At 32.7% G+C, this 22,152-nt stretch overlaps 1 protein-coding gene and 1 long non-coding RNA gene across 6 annotated transcripts in view; both read right to left on the bottom strand.

Annotated features, from left to right (window-relative positions):
• The window catches only part of LOC130899487 (protein slit), a 531,917-nt gene that overhangs the window by 369,162 nt on the left and 140,603 nt on the right, over positions 1-22,152 (bottom strand). The window lies entirely within an intron of this gene.
• Positions 19,033-21,614, bottom strand: LOC130899493 (uncharacterized). Its single transcript, XR_009060037.1, has 2 exons — positions 19,373-21,614; positions 19,033-19,183 (listed from the first exon to the last, which is right to left on the bottom strand). It is a non-coding gene; the product is annotated as an uncharacterized LOC130899493 (long non-coding RNA).

The following is a 22,152-nucleotide window of genomic DNA, read 5'->3' as shown; positions in this document are numbered from 1 at the left end:
ATACTAAGCATCATAATTTAGATTTCTAAAATCTAAAATGTAATCCGATTCTTAATAAATGCTGGAAATAACCACCTCTAGCCAAAATAGGTATTTTTCTTATGGTGTCACACACCATTTGAATAATATTCCTCAAATAGTTGATCTCAACTATGAGTGTCTTGTAGACTAATGATTTAAAGTAATCCCATAATCGGAAATCACAAGAATATAACTCTGGAGATCGAGGAAGAAACTGTTGGGGCTCTCCTCGACCAATCCAATGGTTGGGATATGTTGCATCAAAATGTTGCCTAGCAATCCGCCTGAAGTGTACTGAAGCACCATCGTACATGAGCTACATGTTTTTTCTGATATTGAGTTCGATGTCTTCAAGTAGTTCAGGGAGAGATCATTTTTGATCTAACTGATATAATTCCATTTAATGGCTCAACTCTTGTGCCTCGTCCGTAATCAATTATTTAAACATTAAGGATTCTGTCGCATTTCGGTTGGTAACCATTCCCAAAATCTCACTCATTGAGAAAAATCTTTAGGTAAAAGAGGTTGAACCCTTTGTATAAATTATAGTGTTTATATTTTTCTTTGCAGCTATTGGTTTGGAGAAAAAATTTTTTGAATAAAACAAAGATTTTAGAGTTTACTTCATAAACCTTCATCTTAAAAGAAGTTTTGATATGAAATAAAGTAAGGGTTGCTAATTTCACCCCCGTAGATTGTAACAGGAATATTAGCGAGTGCACTAAAATTGTAGAATTTCAAGTTTCTAGCTTTACTGAAATTTCAGAAAAAAAATAAGAACTCAATTTTAGTCACCATCTGTTCAAGGCTGAGGAAATTTTATTATAAGAAAGACCCATCTTAATTTCATACCTGCAATCACCTCTTGAATTTTGGCGCATGAATTAGAAGCACCCTGTATATCTCGTTTAGTTAAATCATTTTAAATAACCTTAGTTTCGTGTATACTTTGTATGAAACATCAATTTATAGTAAAAACAGCATTTTCGGTTTCTTTTTTACTTCTCTTTTTGTGCCTTTGTTTTCCACATGTTTATCTGCATGTGTTTTTCCCAGAATTCCTCATTATTCTTATTATTTCGGAATATTCTTAACTAATAAAAGTGTATTTCTCAAAATAGCTTAGCGTGTTGAATCAATTTTCAATAATTTATACTTATAAGACCCGTCGAGTCTATTCGTTGAGATTAATAATTATTCATCATTCTCTTTGCAGTATTCGGAATTTAATTCTAAGCAAATTATCATCCTATCATCGAAGAAAAGGAATTATAAACTTCTGTCTCTAGAAATGTAGATTTTAATTTCCATTTAAATTGGATAACTTATCTGATTTAACTTATAATCATCATGGAATACACTCTTATAAATTCCAGAAACAAAAATTTCCGAACGGATGTTGATTTTCTGCACAAAAAATCTCATAACTGCGTTAATATTAGTTCAATGTCGTGATGGGAAAAGTTTGACGTAAAGTTTGTTCGGAAAAACTGATAAATTATTTAATACATACTATTTGTATTTCAATTTCAAAAATTTTTCTATATGAACTGTATTGTTAGGACTTTCTACAGTTGAATGCCACAATTGGAAAGAGTAACTCATATTGTAGGGTTATTTCATAGGCCAAAAAGACACTTTGTACTATAAAGTTGTTTTTAATAGTGATAGAATTGATGTCAATAGACATCAAAAGAAATCAATCAACTTGAAGTGACAATCGACTGTTAATCAACAAAAATAAGTGACAAACAAAAATAAAGTTTTAGTACAAGTAATTAAAAAAGTGAGTGGATTCTAGCAAAATTGATCACAAATTTATAAAAAACCTTTATCTTCCACTCATTCTCCAGGCAGTTTGCATTATTATTTATATTTAGGTCTCGAACAAATTGAAGCTACATTATTAGCAGAAACACAATGGAATAGGTAAATTCTGTTAGTTTCACTCACGTTCTGTAGGGTTTCGTGAAGCGGATTTTTTTGTAATATTAAGAGGAGTTTCGAAGTTTATATTAAACATTGTTTCTATTTTTTCTTTGTTTTTCGATACAGTGTACAGTGTACAGTAATTTGGGCGAGAACAGTGGTAGTAAATCAGATATCAAAAGAAAACGTAAAAATTCAAAACCAGGAGAAAAAACAAGATCAGAAATATCTTTCGAAGCAGAAAACAACGAAGCTAGTGTGAATGAAAAAACTAAAATAGGGAATGAAACTATGGGTGTTAATACTTAGAATGCTAACACTAGAAATAAATTGGATTAACTGACTTATAGACTCGTCATAAAATCAATCAATATTCATATCATGAATTAACATTTTATCTCAAATAAAAGGGCTTAATTTACTTCACCATCCTCAGATTTAACCAACTCACTCATATTAAATCGAAAACGAACAACTAATCTCAATTAGAACTCAATATATGGAGCATTGATGGAGAAAAATCAAAGAAAAATGTAAAAGTAAAGTTGAATTTCCAAGCTTAACTATCCTCAGACTCAACCAACTCACCCATATTATATCTCAAATAAAAGGGCTTGATTTACTGAGTGTTCTTAGACCAAAACGAACAACTAACCTCAATTGGAACTCAAAATATGCAGCATTGATGGAGAAAAATCTAAGAAAAATGTAAAAGTGAAGTTGAATTTCCAAGCTTAACTATCCTCAGACTCAACCAACTCACCCATATTATGTCTCAAATAAAAGGGCTTGATTTACTGAGTGTTCTTAGACCAAAACGAACAGTTTACCTCTAATGGAACTCAAGATATGCAGCATTGATGGAGAAAAATCAAAGGAAAATGTAAAAGTGAAGTTGAATTTCCAAGCTTAACTATCCTCAGACTCAACCAACTCACCCATATTATGTCTCAAATAAAAGGGCTTGATTTACTGAGTGTTCTTAGACCAAAACGAACAACTAACCTCAATTGGAACTCAAAATATGCAGCATTGATGGAGAAAAATCTAAGAAAAATGTAAAAGTGAAGTTGAATTTCCAAGCTTAACTATCCTCAGACTCAACCAACTCACCCATATTATATCTCAAATAAAAGGGCTTGATTTACTGAGTGTTCTTAGACCAAAACGAACAACTAACCTCAATTGGAACTCAAAATATGCAGCATTGATGGAGAAAAATCTAAGAAAAATGTAAAAGTGAAGTTGAATTTCCAAGCTTAACTATCCTCAGACTCAACCAACTCACCCATATTATGTCTCAAATAAAAGGGCTTGATTTACTGAGTGTTCTTAGACCAAAACGAACAACTAACCTCAATTGGAACTCAAAATATGCAGCATTGATGGAGAAAAATCTAAGAAAAATGTAAAAGTGAAGTTGAATTTCCAAGCTTAACTATCCTCAGACTCAACCAACTCACCCATATTATATCTCAAATAAAAGGGCTTGATTTACTGAGTGTTCTTAGACCAAAACGAACAACTAACCTCAATTGGAACTCAAAATATGCAGCATTGATGGAGAAAAATCTAAGAAAAATGTAAAAGTGAAGTTGAATTTCCAAGCTTAACTATCCTCAGACTCAACCAACTCACCCATATTATGTCTCAAATAAAAGGGCTTGATTTACTGAGTGTTCTTAGACCAAAACGAACAACTAACCTCAATTGGAACTCAAAATATGCAGCATTGATGGAGAAAAATCTAAGAAAAATGTAAAAGTGAAGTTGAATTTCCAAGCTTAACTATCCTCAGACTCAACCAACTCACCCATATTATATCTCAAATAAAAGGGCTTGATTTACTGAGTGTTCTTAGACCAAAACGAACAACTAACCTCAATTGGAACTCAAAATATGCAGCATTGATGGAGAAAAATCTAAGAAAAATGTAAAAGTGAAGTTGAATTTCCAAGCTTAACTATCCTCAGACTCAACCAACTCACCCATATTATATCTCAAATAAAAGGGCTTGATTTACTGAGTGTTCTTAGACCAAAACGAACAACTAACCTCAATTGGAACTCAAAATATGCAGCATTGATGGAGAAAAATCTAAGAAAAATGTAAAAGTGAAGTTGAATTTCCAAGCTTAACTATCCTCAGACTCAACCAACTCACCCATATTATATCTCAAATAAAAGGGCTTGATTTACTGAGTGTTCTTAGACCAAAACGAACAACTAACCTCAATTGGAACTCAAAATATGCAGCATTGATGGAGAAAAATCTAAGAAAAATGTAAAAGTGAAGTTGAATTTCCAAGCTTAACTATCCTCAGACTCAACCAACTCACCCATATTATATCTCAAATAAAAGGGCTTGATTTACTGAGTGTTCTTAGACCAAAACGAACAACTAACCTCAATTGGAACTCAAAATATGCAGCATTGATGGAGAAAAATCTAAGAAAAATGTAAAAGTGAAGTTGAATTTCCAAGCTTAACTATCCTCAGACTTAATCAATTCACCCATATTATATATCAAATAAAAGGGCTTGACTTACTGAGTGCTCTTAGACCCAAACGAACAGTTTACCTCTAATGGAACTCAAGATATGCAGCATTGATGGAGAAAAATCAAAGGAAAATGTAAAAGTGAAGTTGAATTTCCAAGCTTAACTATCCTCAGACTTAATCAATTCACCCATATTATATATCAAATAAAAGGGCTTGACTTACTAAGTGCTCTTAGACCCAAACGAACAGTTTACCTCTAATGGAACTCAAGATATGCAGCATTGATGGAGAAAAATCAAAGGAAAATGTAAAAGTGAAGTTGAATTTCCAAGCTTAACTATCCTCAGACTTAACCAACTCACCCATATTATATATCAAATAAAAGGGCTTGATTAACTAAGTTGGTTAGACCAAAACGAACACCCCAAAAATGAACAGGTCATATTTAAGTATAACTTGAAGAGGGCTTAGTTGAATGACTGAATGCTTGATCACAAATCTAGGCATAAATACTGAGCAGTCAAAAAAAATGAAGGACATTTGCCGGATAGAACGGCCATCAGATTATTATATTTTTTTTATTACATAAATTAATAAATTAATGTCTACAAACGTATGTTGATATAGTTTGGGATAGTGTTGATTTTTTTATTATTGTAAAATGTTTTATAATTATTGCAGTCTTTATGTGTACGAAGGCCTACTTTACGATGTAGAAGAGGTCACCAAAATTATCAACCCAAAAAGTTAAGATACGTTAATTACATTCACATGCTTTTTTTTTACAGAGTAAAAATTGAAGTTTGAATCCCTAAAAATAACTAAAATAATGATTCTTAGTTTGGTATGCGAAACAATGTATTATGTATATGAATTTACGGTTAGATATACGCAAAAATATCTAGTTTTGCGGTTTCTTTTAATCAACATACTAATGAAAGTTTCAGAGGTAAGATAAAAGGAAATATAATTACGTTTTCCATCGCGATTCCACGACCATAGCTGTTCGTATAATCACTCAGATCTACTGTACCCGGTAAAATCATATTTATCGCAGTTGGGTACTTAAGACAAGATATTATCTACCAGACAGCCACTGAAAGGTTATTAATAATTTTTCCGGTATGGAATGAGGGTCGTGAATAAACTTTTTTAATTATCAGATTCTTGATTACAAACTGAAGGAGAAAAAGTGTGGCGGGTGGCCGCTTAATGAAACAACTTACAGTCTAATTTCAACTGTCTGTAACAGAGGAATTATATGCAGTTATAAGTTCTCTAATATCGGTGTGGCGATCTTTTTATCTTGACAAAAAAATTTCCAGTTTTCGTTTAATCACGAGTATATCTACTGTTTGGAAGGGAAATTAGTAGAAAAAAAACGGAATCGATGGTAACTGGAATAGCTTCAAAAGGGAAAATTAAGGAATAGATTATACGTGAATCACAAATTAATTAACAGAAAAATTAGTAAAAAAAGATGCTTCAGAAACATGCACGTTGGCCAAAAAAACAACCTATTAACTTATTTTTGGAAATAGTACGCCCTGTACTTTGTTTCCGGGTAGGTGAAATGATAAAAAATTATCTATTTAAATTTTCATTTTAGAGATTTGGACCCTGCTTTATTAAAAACTAATTTCTCACATAATTTTAGTTGTCAAATATGGAATATTTCGAAATTTTCATAAAACCTATTTTCATAACAGTAAAAATTATTAAAGAATTGTTTATGTCAAAAATAGTACATTTTTCTATTATTAATTGTATTAAAAAGTCATGACTTATTTCTCGAAGTAAAATAAGGGGATTCGATTCTTCTAAAATTTAATTATTATAAGATGGCTAACTTATTTATTGATATGTATTCAAATCACAACCAAATTATCAAAATTGTAGTTTAGAGAAGCGTGAAACTTTGAAGAAATGTGTTCAATAGAGAAATGTCCTAAAACTGACCAACAGATACAGTAGCCAATGATAAAAAATCCTTGAATGTTATGCAAAGTTTTATAGAAGTTTTTTCTACATTCATTGGCAAAACTGCATTACAACGTGTTATATATATAGTAAATCGTCACTGGTGCAGACATTGATATCATTATGCCCCAAAATATGGCAACACTGATGTGATTATGTCAAATCTTTCTGTCATAAAGTTTGATATTTTTAATAGGGAACTTATTGTTATACGAGTGCTGTTTCAATTGTTTACAGACACTTGAAACATTCATCATGGTCAAAAAATTGAATTAAATCCATTGTTTAGTCCTTGAAGAACCAAATCTAACAAAAGTTGTTCGCGCACGAAGCATTTCAAAGCAAATGGTCGCTTGTTTTTTGGGAATAACTGAACATTTCACCGCCGCTTCATCGAAGCATCGTAGAACGGTCAATTCTGTATGGTATACCAGCATTTGTTTGCCAGAAGTGTTCGAAAAAATCAGCGAAACCAATCACAGAAGACGAACCTTTCTCCACCACGGCAATGCGAGCTCTCACACATCAGTTGAAACAAAAACTTTTTGCAACAGTCAAAACATCGAATTTATGGGACATTCGCCGTATAGTCCTTGCTTAGTACCCAATAATTTGTTCTTGTTCCCTCAGATCGAGAATTCATTGCGAGGTCAACGTTTTTCTGCACCTAAAGAAGCAGTAGATGCGTTCAAAACATGTTTTGAACATACCTCATTTCGAATAGCAAAAATATTTCGATAATTAGTTCAAATGCATGCAAAAGTGTATTGAAAGAAGAACATTTTGAAAAAAAAATAAATCCATATCCAATTATAATTATTTGTTTCTCAAAACTTGAGTAGCAACCCTCGTACAATATACAACATTCACCATTGTAGACATTGTGATAATAATCTTAGATAAACATAAATGCATTCGTTTGAATGTCGGTTTTCAAATGTGAAAATACCTACGCCTTAATTCAAACGTGTTAAAACTAGTTTCTAATTCTACGAAGACTACAATAGGTTCACTTTCTTTTAATCCTTTTCTTTCTGTTTATTGACGATGCAGTACGTTTTTATAATAAATAGTATACAGTGCGATTAATATTAAAATTTATAGTTAAGACATTATTGGAAACAAACACGTAAAGCAGCATTAGCAGCAAATGAAATTGAAAGGGAAGACACAGTTGATGAGCGAACGGCTCCATTTAGACATGTTTAGACAGGTATTAATAGTATATTACGTAACAAGAGTTGTAAGTAACCCATTACGCACGAAGTGAAAAATTTTATTCACGAATTGTGTGTAATGAGCTTACAACTCGTGTAACGTACTACACTTTTTTACGCCCATTCATAGCATGCTACTTAAGAAAACATGTCCTATTTTTAAAGAAATTGCATAATGTGCTAATGCTAAAAGTTTTTATGTTTTTTTATTGACTAAATTTGTGTGAATAGACCAAACAAACTCTAACGTAAATTGAAATTTGATTATAATTTAATTCAACCAAGAAGTTTAAGTTTTCTTCTCAAAACGCACGTGTATGTTATGAGATCTGATTACGTGCATGTTATTGTTAAATGTAATGTATAAGGAGTGTTGACAGAGCGATTTTTGACATTTACAGACATGGGCGTAGAAAAATATTGACACTTAGTATCATCTGGATGGTGTATCACCATACTTCAGTACTCCTGTCCTAAACTACGGAAGTGAAAAGTTTTCCAGTACAGAAGGGTTGCAAAAAGGAAGATAAAAGAAAATAAGAAGTTTTTTTTCTTAGGATAACTTGACTTGAAAAAGAGAATACTAATAGCAAATGAACGATTTGCAAAATTCCGTATCATCTTTTTATTAAAGACTTGTTATAATAAAACTCAAATCCCCAGTCACTATTAACTAGAATATATTGGGGCTTCGAGAACTTTTTCAACTTCATATGAACTTAATGACAGTCTCAAACTAACGATAACAAATTTTTTCGTTATTTTACTTGAAATGGGAAAACGGAGTTATGTGTCACAGGCATTTTAACACCAAGCGCTTCATTCACAGAGCTGGACTTGAATAGTTGGCAATCTATGACTTAAAATTGAGGTAGAATTTAGAGCAAAAACAAGAATTGATTCAATGTGTTGATTTATATTGTATCTCTGTTGATTATTGGATAGGCTACGAGGAAAAATAATGTGTATTCTATCAATCAAGGAAGTAAAAAGGTAATATTTGAATGAGTTTCGTTCAAATTAATGCTATGGACTATCAATGCACTAATTTTAAAATTTATCTATTACTGAAATCATTTCTGGCAAGTTTATTTTTAAAAGACTTTGACTTTTAAAAGTTTTGTTGTTTTGTTACCAAATTATTATCCTATCAACAACCTGCCCTCCATTTTTTTCAATTTTTATGATATTTATGATATGATATGATATTTAAAAAACATTCCGTGCATTTAGCGCACATTACCTGTGTCGAATCCGAAAGATCGTTCGACAAGCGCACAAGAAAATTTGATCTGCCGAAGTGAATCCTAGAGATAGGCAAACATATGAACTTTTGAATAATTATTATCATAAAGACAAAACGAAAAACCATCAGCAACATTTAAGAGTGTCCAAAATGAGCAAATGTTCAATATTATATAAAATATTGAGCAAAAATTGATAGAAAAAACTATTTTTGCTAAGAATGAGTGCATTTGTGGTATTAGATTCAAAATAATTAAAAAATTGCGTATTTTGAATTTTCCACCTTTTTCCTTTTAATTTAAGAGTGGTTAGGTTAGCTTAGGTTAGCTTAGGTTAGCTTAGGTTAGCTTAGGTTAACTTGGGTTAGCTTAGGTTAGCTTAGGTTAACTTGGGTTAGCTTAGGTTAGCTTAGGTTAGCTTAGCTTAGGTTAGGTTAGGTTAGGTTAGGTTAGGTTCGATTAGGTTAGGTCGATGCACCCTCTTATATGTGCTCTCGAACCACCGTGCGCTCGACTCACGTGCGCTTGATGTAGGCATTCAAAGTATTCACTTTTTTACAAATATATTTGGAATGGCCTCCATACTGTTGAATTACAAACTTATTTTCAAAAAAGATTCATGACGAAATCGACATGCGGCTTCAACGTTCATATTTTAAGTTAAAAACAGTTTCTGCTTTATAAGATAGTATTTTTGTTATCATTCATATTTTCTCTATAGTTATCAGTTGGTTAGCAATTTTATCTGCAAATGATTTCCAAGAATTTGTAGAAACTACATTTCAATATACCTTTTATTCCTCATAGCTTACTAAAAGCCATCGCTTACTTCATTTTACTACAATTTGTGAAGAAATACTAGCCACAGTCAAACGGCTTGAATATTAAAGTTTAATGAACAGTTCATTAGAATGAGAACATGATAAGGCCGTTAATTATATTTACTGTCATCAAATATTAGAGGAATTATTAACAGAAAAAAAAGTAAAACCATCTCAGTTTTGTTATCTCATTTGTACATAGTAATAAAATAATCTAGTCCCTCCCTGCAACGCTTTGTCTCGTTCTCTTCAAGAGAAAAGATAAATGATAATGGAAATTAGCCGACGACGGCCTTTTTATAAAAGGGAACGATGCAGTGCACTTTCCACGGGAAATTCGGGATGAATTTGGCAATTTTTCACGCTTAAAAAGCAGTTTTTCTTATTTGCGCTATCACGAAGAATATACATTGTTATACTTGTAGAATTTCTTCGTTCAATCCAGGTATCCATACCCAAATACGGAAAGAGCAAAATGGATAAATGCTCGAACTTATCCCAAGCATAGATGTGGATATTTAGACCTGCTACTGGCTATTGTGGTCGATTTGTTGACGTTCCTTGTTTGTCTACTACTCTGACATTCGTGAGGTTATGATTATTCTGTGTATTATCGCAGTAAATGGAGGAATTAAAGCAGATTAATTGGCAGCTGCATCGATTCTAGGGCACGAACTACATCTTAAGTTTCTGAAGGGAGCCAAATTGAACTGACGGAATAAATCCGAAGCGAAATAAAGAATGTTTTGTGTTTTAATAAATCCAGGACTTTTCCACTACTAATATGGTAGAGGCTACTAGTGACTATTGTACTAAATGGATCCGACATTTCCTTCCAATAAGCGAACAAAAGCTAAGTAGAGTTGCTAGTATGTTATCTGGACAATGTCTGGTGAAGCACATTGGAGAGATTCTCAACGGCTCTTGTTGTTTCTGCAAGGAAACAAAGGAATCAGCCAAGCACCTTCCATTTGAATCCATATACAAAGGCGTTGAACTATGTGTTAAACCAACTCTGATACTCAAATGATTTTGTCATGAAGTTTCAAATACACATAAGATTTTGTTTATTTTCACAATGTCTTCGAAGGTATCAAGGAGTTTCTATTTCCTATTTATAGGAAAATAAAATTTTTAACTTGACTAACTATACCGTGTGAGTCCCGTGGAGCTGTTGTTTGAAAAAAAATTGCTCAAAATACACACCCGAAAAATAATTACTGTTAGTTATATATATCGAATGTTTATCAACGTTGAAAAATAAATATTTATTCAAAGAAAGTATTTTCTCAAGGACGAATAGTTTGTCTCTAAATTATTAAGCTTCGGTTTCGCGAAAACTGTCCACCTAGAACTTTTTTATAACAAAAAAAAATAATTTCATTACTTCCTTTCGTTCCGACATTTTTGTCACTTTCTTTTGAAATCCCTTTCACGCATGAAGTATATTCGTAGAAATCTTCCTTCCGCAACATGCACTAAATCCGTAAATCCAAAATCTTTCCATCTATGCAAATCTACGATCGATCTTTCGGTTACAAATTGGTTACTTCCACATCCGAATCATAGCACGGGGAATCACAACCTTTCTTAAGGTTAACACCTAATATGGTTAAGACTTATAAAATTCGTAAATCATACATACTAATGGAAAACAATTTGACATTACTGTGGTATGCTATTTGATTGATATGGTTTTATGATATTGTCAGGATAATTGAGAATATCCTGCAGATATACCACAGAAATATATATTTTGACGACTTGACCCACATTAAATCAACGAATAAACAAAAAAATTTCTAAGAAATATGATTGAAACTATAATAAATTCTCTGGAGATGGTTCCAGAAGTACCTGGATCAACAAAGAAAAAATATTAGCTCCATACACTTCTCCCAGCGATTATTGATACCCTTTTTGGAACAGAACATAATCCGAAGGGATTAAATCTGGTGAATAGGGTGCATGAGGTAGCAATTCATTAATTTTGGCCATTACAATAACGGATGTGTGAGCTGGGGCATTGTCTTTCTCCATTTAACTTCATTAAACATATGTTGTATAGATCATGTAATTTCTACCAGCTACTGCCATTCAATAATATTTAAAAAATATCATAATATAAAATCCAATACTTAGAAAGCTATATTTTCAAAAAAAATAATATATAGTGTTTTAATTACAATAACACAAATTCAAAATATCTAAATCTAAATAATATCAAATCAAACGGATTCATCATCTATGAGAGGGAAATATTTTGTCGCCTTAACCTCTTCCCACTCTAACCTCAAACCTTTTGGTGTCTATACTGATACCAACTGAAACCGACGGTAGGGCAAAATCGAAAAGGAAGTCCGGGTCACAATTTCCTGTGTGAATACAATAGCTGGAGTAGTGGCTGAGATCCCACTGGATCCGAAACGAGTATGAACACATGGTAACAAACGAACAAGAGAGAAATGGATTTATATATATAGACCGACTTGAAGTTGAGGTGATAAGGAATGTCTGGAGAGTTGGTGAATTACAATTGGGATATTATTCGAAAGAACGAATTTTTCGACATGAATAACCTCATCAATTCTCAATATTTATTATCAAAAGTGTTGTTTGATATAGAGCTGGGATGAAAAGTGTTTGGCCTCTTAATTTTCTTACATATTGTATAAACACAATTCTCATACCAGTTTACTAAATTTAGTTTCGTTAGTTTTGGTAAACTTATTACCAGCTCAAAAAAAACTCTCGATTGCTTAACTTCGACTATAATTTTCCTGTTTCTTCATCCACAGTTTCCTATTCCAAGAAAATGAAATACTCAGAAGCTACTATATAATAATTTTAAATAATGGATTGGACAAGTTTGTTCTGAAAAAACATTCTATGTGCAGTAAACTAAGATATGGGTGCAAATGTCGTTATGGCAATCGAGTGGAACGGTGAAGAAAGATAGTAGTTATATTCTTAATTGAAGGAGTGAAGAATACAGTGATAATAAAAAATAACAAACGATTATGTCACCTTCGACGGCGCCCCATTGTTAAAATGACTTGAGTTGTGCACAAAATGATTTTCTTAGAGTTTGAACGTGTCTCGTCACTATCAACAACCTGAATTAGAGGAAAATATAGAATGTACATCATTCGAATTCACATTTTATTTGACGCATCACATCCAATAACTAAGAAAACTTGCTTCCCACTTCGTTACTTTAAATCGACCTCGCAGTTGTTCATTGAAAATTATTTATTACGCATTAGTTTCATGAGTATGATTTCTTTCTTACGATATAAATATAAATATATAAATATAAATATTCCGACTGTACTCATAGTAAGTTAACAATTACATTTGCTTAGATCACTTTTAATGTACTCAAAATCATTTCTATAGCATTGAATGAAAAATAAGAGTGAGGCAGTCTTAACTTCTCATGATTTGCAGCAACTCCTTTTCAATGGTTGAATTTGGCGAAATCTCTGTAGGGTGATTATCGGTGAACCATTTTTCGAATAATGCCTCGGTCATGTCTTCGTTGTAATCAGATGTATTTCGGAAATATTTTTAGTGAATGAAGTAATTAACCAAGCCATAATCAACAGCGCCTCCATGTATCAAACCAGATTTCGTGCAAATACATTATTTTTATGTTTGAGTCTCGGTATATCTTCATCTTAGCATTTCTTGAATATTATTGTCAGAGTTCGACGATATGACGTGATGCCATAAGACCATCCTGTTGTCAATTTTTTTTTATATTTAAAACCACATTCTATCATATTAGGCAACATACGCAGTTTGTTCTGCATTATGTCTGTACGATCCGGTGTTAAGATGTAGGATAGCTTCTACGAGGAGAGTTAAGCTTTAGGACTGAAAAACCCCAAAATATATTTGAAATTAATATTTAAATTTAAAAAAAGAGAGGTAAGGAAGAGATTTACCCACCTTAAATCTTATCCAGTTCTCCAAGACTTTGAACAGGGCTAAGAAATCTACTAAACGTTTTCTATTTTGAAGATTCTAAAATACTCCTACTCGTTCGACGGTCAAAGGTGAAATATAATCTCTGTTAAATACGAATATAAAAAAGCCGATTGTGGACTTATTGTTAGTTGTTTATCTCGTAGACAACTAACCGAATTTTATAGTTTTATATAGAAATCCAACAATGTCCAATGTTGGTACTAAATTACCTTCATAAAAGTTATATAGTAATCATCTTTGGCTAACTTTCTTTCGATTTTAACGTGTGATCTCTAATATCCCCTTCTAATAAAACGCGATAAATGATAGAATATGGAATTGAATTTGATTGTTCAATCCACTTAATAATAGCATTTTCTAACTAATTTAACTGATCTCTATGTTCTCGTTTTAGGTATTAAGACATTTTTAGAATAACCCTTCGATATAGGAAGTGTGAATCTCTGTCTCCAAATTATCGACTCGACCAAAACTTTTTTCACCATTCTACACTGTATCGTCTACCTCAAATCGTTGCTAAAAAGCCGTCATACTCAATGAAAAGTAAATTTTCTTTGATATTTTATAAAGTCCTTGTTTAAATCATCTTAACATTTTGAGTTTCAGTTCAACTTCCATCGAATCATTCGAGGTATAGCAAGTGGCCCCATCTTGCTGGAACCACGTTCTTTGGTTGAAACCTGTAAACTCCTGCAACTCTGGGACCAAAAAATTTCCCAACATATCGCAGTAACGGTCACTATTCACATTGATTGCTCCGCCTCGTTTATCTTCATGAAAATAAGGACCAATAATTCCTTTAGCAGATATATCGGCCCATACAATGACCTTTGGGCTGTGCAGGGGTCGTTCATGCTCTCGTCTCGGATTCTCGACTGCCCAGTACCTACAATTCTGCTTATTAAAATGACCATTCAGGTGAAAATTTGCTTCGTCGCTGAACAGTATGTTTTCAAAGTTATTAAATCGCTGTATCATTTCGTTGGCAAAATTCAGTCGATTAGCATATTCCGTATCCTTCAATTCATGAACCAATTGAATTTTATAGGCTTTTAAATGCAAATCTTTCTTTAAAATCAAATATACGGACGATTTTTTGATGTTTAACGCTTGGCTTGGCTTTCGGATGGATTTCGACGAACCGACGCCTCAACTTCTTCAATTGTTTCTTCATCGCGAACTAAACGAGGGCGACCAGAGTTTTGAATTTTAACTGTCGCACCTGTATTCTCGAACATCCTGATCCATTTCCTAATGCTATCGTCACTTGGCGTGTACGATATTCCGCACGATACAGACGTTGAGTAGTCACTATTGAATCACCGTTACGATAATACGCTCGTACACAAAATGTGCGATGCGTTCCCGAGTACTGTTCCATCGTGACTAAAACTCCACAAAATGGCGGACGCCAAGAACCCCTCCCCGCTACCTTTCGTCGCTCCGTTTCGAATGTGTCGCGAAAACAAATACCCGATACTCTTTTTGGACACCTTGTATTATACTTTTATCATTAATTCACAATCAAAAGCATCATTTTGAATATCTATTTTATAATAAATGTCACGTTTTCAACTAAACGTCAAGTTATTTTACAGTTTTAAATAATACAAAACTCGGTTACTGTAGAAACCAATTGACCACTATCTTAGACTAACTATTTTATTATTTTTTTCATTAAAAATAGGCCGGAAAGTAAATAAAAATGAGTCCGGTGAAAGCTTTTATCGAACTATCACAATAATTTTCTGGCTCGGTCCGACAAAATGAGATTTTCTGACCTAAAAATAAACCGGAAAGTACTAATTTCTAGCCCGTTTAAAAAAACATATTAAATAATAGTGCAGTGTAGTCTGGTTCAATCTGATTCACATTCTAGCAAATTCAATTACCCGAAAAGTATAAAAAAATTCAGAAACTGGTCTACGCATTGTGCAGTTTTGGGTACAAATACATTGTTAATAAATATGATGACGATATTTAAAACAACATTAGCATATATTAGTAATATATTAGTAGCTTTTTAAACTGTTTTATTGAAAACGGGAGTTTCTTAGATGATCTGTATTATTATTTCTGTGTGGTCAAATATTTATAAATATATAAATCAAGGTGAGAAGTATCTCTATAACTGTTTAAAATTATCATTAATAAAGATATATACGTAATAAAAGTGATAAAATAAATCAAGATGTTCATCATCTTGCACGAACAACCCGCTGTGTAAGCGTAAAATCGCGAAGAAGAAGGAAACTTCGTTAATTTAGAGATCCGAACGTCGTAACTCTTTCTACGCGTCCATTTCACTGCATTTTCTATACGAGTGTGTAGAAATGAGTAAGTTCTCCTCGCGAGTTTGCAAAACATGTCGATAAATTTCGGACACCCGTTGCTTTCTGCAAATAAGCCCAGATAAGACGTTAATAAAGTTTCTTGTATCCTGCTTACCGGTTCGGCTACAAATAATCTACGGGGTGGGAAACCGATAACTGCTCATTTAATGAAATTTGTTTTAATTAGTTATAGAGAGAAAAAAATTCAATCAAAAGATATGTAGACTACATTGAGGGTAGAAATATTTCAAATAGATAGATCTATGTTATAGATCTAATTGTGTGTTGGTGAATATTGTGGATAAAATAATCAAATGAGATCATTTATCAAAATAACTTCAAATTTATAGTTTCTAATTCTACATTATATTTTATTCAGTCATACACAATCAGAATGTCTATTTTCAACATCAAGTGAGATATTATTAGAGGGACATGTATGATTTTGATTAGATAATGTACAATTTGAGGTGTCTTGTGTTTATCTGTAGTCCAGTCATTATATACATTTGCACGAAATGAGTTTTGATAATTCAGGTGGAGTGGGTGCGGCAGTGGTGCAAATTGCTTCAAAACCGTAATTAGCCTGTCGCCAACTCCATTCCTGAGGATCTGAAAATTCCGAGCAACCTTTGTACCTGTAGATATGTCTGGAAAACGTGTTGGCGTTGATGGGAGTAGTAAAAGATTATTCATCTTATTTGTCGTCGATGATTTTGCAAAACGGAGGAATCGCAAATCAGGCGCGCTGGAGCCGACTTTGTGGCGCCATAGAGGTCGTAATTCTTGTCAAAAATAAAAAATTAAAAAACGAATTTGTAGGTCTGAGTACGCTCTACAAGTTTCATACTGGACATTTTTCGATATCTTTCACAAAAAAAAAGAAATAGCGAAAAACTCTTATTCCTCCCCAAATTTATGGTTTTTTTTATCTCGGTAACGATGATCGGTACGTGAAAAATGTGTCGAACCTTAATTGTAGTTCGTACAAAGAGCAATAAAAAAGTATTGTTTAAAAATTGTATTCTTCTCTCATCGGGAAACCGAGCTATGATGAAAAAACTGAACTTAACCCTTTTTTGAAGATGACTGAAAACCCTCAAGGTTATTTTGGTCGACAATTTGAACTCAAGCTTTCATAGTCCCCCCACCCACGTAATATCCAAAATCCAAAAACCCGATTTATCCGACGTAATGACTGGACAACTGGTATTAATTATAAATGCTTCAAATCTATAAGAGTCCATTTGATTCAATGTGACAATGGAGACTCTTATAAGGTTTGTCTCCTGAAGCTACCTGCAGCGATAACATCGTACGATTTGGGAGAAACTTGAACCTATTTGAAGACGTTAACTTGGTTATCGAGACGCGCGTCAGACAGTGTAATTGTTAGTATTGGTGTAGTGGTATTATAAACTGTGTGTTCTGTATGAATATCAACAACGGTTCTAAAAATTCCAACTTACCTATACCCCAATATTTTTAGATAAAAATATTTCACCATATATTATTCTCTGTGCTAATGAGTTTAGGATATATTTAGAACACTTTCACGGAATATTTGATCATTTCTTCCTAATTTCCGCGATACGGTGCGCTTTGTTGTGTGGTATTCACACTCTAATTTTCTTACGAAAACCCTGAGTCCATATAAAGCTCATTTGACCAGTCTTTCCGCTCTTCTGGGGTAAAATTCTTGGTTTCCCACTTTTTGGGAGGTTCAGACATTGTATGCCTTCTTCACGTTCGGCTATTAAATGATTATACGTGAAATATTTTGGATTTGAAACTATGTCAGGCCTAGAGATCTGTCCAACCAAAATATAAATGCTTTTCCTTATTTTCAACTTATGATTCATTTTAATTCAATTGATATAAAAAAGAATGTGATTATAGATCCATCAAGTAGTGGACAGACAAATATATCTTTTAGTAATTTTTTTATCACGATTTGGCTTTTGGGTTTAGAGCTTTTTGTATCAAATTCTAGAGATATTTATAAAGCATTATCAGATCAGTTATATCTGAAAGGATTTATAGTATAAATTCTCTATTCCTTACACTATTCGATCTCAAACAAATAAATCTACTGCTTCCTAGCAAACAACTTTTACTCCTATTAATATTTTGGAATTTTTTGTTCACTCACTTAATTTATTGACACTATTTTCAATTCACATCTGTAATAAATTCTATATTAACATCAAGAAGATAATAAATGATCGCGACGGATATTTCACAATGCCAGTTTTTAAAAAAAGAAATAATGAAGTTCAACCACGCACGCGTATTTTCCTTTTATCTATTACATCTTAATAATTCCGATGGCAACAACCTACAATTTGAAAGAGATATTATCTAGGCAAATTTCACAGACACAACACGTTATCCTCCTTTGATCTCGGTGTCTAAATCATGACCGGTGTAAAAATTGTGTTTATGCTCTTTGAATGAGGCGTGGAAACAAATTGTAGTTATTTATGGAATAATCACGACGGGGTATGAAGGAGTGAATGCATTTTTTTATTCAGGAATATCTTCTATTTGATAATTGGATAAATAGAAATATTTCTTAATGGATAAATACAAATATTTCTTAATGCTATCGCCAGAAAATCTATTAGATTGAAGTCTGATTCGTAATAAGTTTGTAATTTGGTAGAATCCTGTTTTTGTAGGGTGAATAGCAGCCTCTAGCACGCCTCACTTCTCACTGACACATCGACCAAATACATTGAAACCTATCAGTTTAGTCAACTCCTATACTTTTTTCTGGATATGATTGAATATATGAAGGCAATCTACATACAAGAAATTATAACGTTTATAACTGTATTCAGTGCTTTATGAGATTGGTTCTTTGCGTCCCATTCATAATTTACTTGTGTACTATATTCAACCGTACTACGAACTAACTTGGGACTGAAGCGAGTACTGTAGCTTTCACAACTCCCCGCATAGTATACAATAGTAAAGTAAAAAGAAAAGTATGAGATTGTTTTTTTTTTATTAACCACATTTTTCGAACAATGTCATTTCCTCGGAAGTAGCACCGCTGGAAGCCTTAATCTTATTCATCCCAACTTTTTTAAATGTTTTTTGAGTTTTGAAATAACGTATATAACGACTTGTTTCCATTTCCTAAAAAATAAAAAGTTATAAGGACATAAATTTGAATAGTGAAGTTGAGGGACAGCAGAAATGCATTCTAGTGTCAAGTCGTTTTCGTGATGATCCACTAGACTGCAATGTCTGGTTACACGAATATAATGTTAATATTTCTTTCAGGTGGAAGAAATCTTTTGCACACGATACCTACAGTGTACCTACATTTTGTGTGTCACTTTGTTTCAGGATCATACTGAAATACCCAGGTTTTATAACCTATAATCACTACTCAGTTGAAAAATTATTGATCCTTAGCAATCTTCTCAACAATATCAACGGGCAAGTTTCTTCCATTATCATTTTCTTAAGTGGTGGAAAATTTCGGCATAACTCATCACACATTAAATATTATCATCAATTTTTAAAGTTGAAAGTATCCATGAGAGAAATGGATCTTTCTCTTGGCGTTCTATAAATGATTTGTTCCTGTGGATAACTCGTGCTTTTGGCAAGCAATATTCCTTATTTTAACAATAACAAAAGTTATTCAAAATTCTGTATCTCCAAAAACAACTCAACTTGACTTATGGCACTGTCAAAATGACGTGAGCTGGCAAATTATTTGCATAATGTTCTATTCACATATTTAGAGTTGGCGACAAACTAATTTCGATTTTGTAGTATAAAATAAAACACTTTGTTTTTAGCAAAGAATAGTTTTTAATCAATTATATATTTTCCATTTCTGCAAATTTACAAGAAACTTCACTTTAAAGCATTAAATTCAAGTTTATCTATATTAACAAGAATTCACATTACATCTCACTACCCCTAAGTTTCAACCCTTTATATATGATCTTCTCCTCCATGTTCTCGTGCTAATTTCTCCACCCTTGCCTCGCTCGATTTCCGTAGAACACCCAACCGGTGGTTTTCTCCTGGTCTGTGATTACCGCTAATTAGAATTGATATTTACATTTCGTGTCTGTCTATCTATGACTGTTGGTGTCTAGTTGTTTGTATACCAGTTTGTTTGCATACCTTACTTCTAAATACAACACATAATCCGGTAGAGACCAAGAGAAGATCGGATAATTGACAAGTGGACAAACTATGAATTATTCATTCAATTATTGGAAGTGTTTGAATGTCTGTGTGTCTATCTTTGAACGCCGATCGTGAAAGATGTAGAGACGTTTGATTTAAACTTGTTTACTATATAGTTTGTATAAAGATTGCCGAGAAAATGGAACAAAATCTGAGAAAATTCGAACGCAAACCTATAAAAGATTTACAATAACAAAAAATTGAATCACATTGTTTTAAAATATGAATATATCGAATGAATTTGTAAGTAATTGAAATAGATTTTGATTTGTAAAAAAGTTTTGCTTCATATGTCATAGTTAACCATACTTCAATCAATATTTAATAAAGAACACTACTCTGTATATTTTAAAATCCCACATTACTTGAGCAGTTAGAGCTAGCAAAGAGGATACGCTTGGTAATGAGGCACTGCTGGTAGGTCCTGTTTTTCAGTTACTGGAAATAAAGAGACGTATGATGAAAGGAGACCCAAAGATGCCCATATCCAGCGATTTAGGCATTGGATAATGGATCACCATACACTGTACAGCTGAATATTCACGTGAAAATAATGTATCAGTCATTGAATATCCTCTTTATTCCCCTGATTTGGCGATTTGAGATTTCTGGTTAGTCTTTAAACCATTACCGCCGCTTGACATGATGGAATACAACGTGCAATGCAATGCAAGGGCGCAATATTAGTACAGCTGATTCTTTCTTTAAAGATCTCACAATCTGTTTACTTCCATCATTTTCAAACCGGTCACAAAATATTGAATCAAATTTTAGGTAAGGTATTTGTTTAATTCACTTATTGAATTTTTGTTAGTGGCAGCCATAATGCAATGGCAAGAAGCTTGCATAATGTCCAGCGACGTGCAATATTCATCTATGCAATATTTTGACCTTGCCAGAACTAAAGTAGCATAACTATGGTATGACGATTCTATTGAAACTGACGTTGATGCTTTTTATTCAGGAAAAACTGAAACTTTCTCGTATTTTGCTATATCGCTATCATCTACAGGCCGAAATCAATCATAACACGAAAATATGTGAAAAAGAAGTTATATTCTTGATATATTGAGAATATACCTTGAATAAACTCAACAAAGAAGTCCCATAAAAATAAGGACATTACGTGGGAATTAAGTGAATTATAGAAAACTACCTCTACACGATAAACATTCATTTTCTTGAGAAACATGAGTAAATATTAAATGGGGAAGGGAATATGATCTGTTTCAGGACAATTTTGGTAAATTGTGTTCTAGAGACCCAAAATCCGCGAAACAATCGATTTGATCCACTTATAAGATTCGAATAATGTCCAAAAAAAGGGGTGGCCTTTTTACAAAAACTTGTGTGGTCCAAGGATGGGTATTGCATAGGCGGTTAGGTTCTAACTCCAATTCCAGAAGGAATGTGCTCTGTATATTTTTCAGAATTATGGTCATGAACCATATCTAGCTTATATAGGAATAGGGAATTCAAATATGATGTGTGTGTATCATATAAAAACCCAACAATTTACTTATGTAAGAAATAATAAAAATAATTTCAAAACTATTTGATGTTATTATCACAATTTAAATCTGGTATAACTTGATAGTAATTACTCAAAAAGTGATCATAAGAAACCTTATTTGCTTAGGCGTAACCCCATTGACTCATTATTCATATATTTAAGACCATTTTGAAACAAAATGATGCAAAAAACTTTTGGTCATTGAAGAGTTAACATTTAAAAAGGGAGGGTGTTATAAATGAAGTATTATTTTCAAAATATGACTGGCCTCAAGCTTTTTAGTAGTGCAAGCTTGGGTTACAAAAGCGAATTGATGTAGATGGTGATTATTTTGAACATAAATGAAATCATTTACCTGAAAAGAGTTTTATTCTCTCTGTAT

The sequence above is a fragment of the Diorhabda carinulata genome, chromosome 11 (assembly GCF_026250575.1).
Source record: "Diorhabda carinulata isolate Delta chromosome 11, icDioCari1.1, whole genome shotgun sequence".
Classification (NCBI taxonomy): Eukaryota; Metazoa; Arthropoda; class Insecta; order Coleoptera; family Chrysomelidae; genus Diorhabda; species Diorhabda carinulata.
Note: the sequence above shows the minus strand (reverse complement) of the source record. Positions and strands in the feature narration are given on the sequence as shown.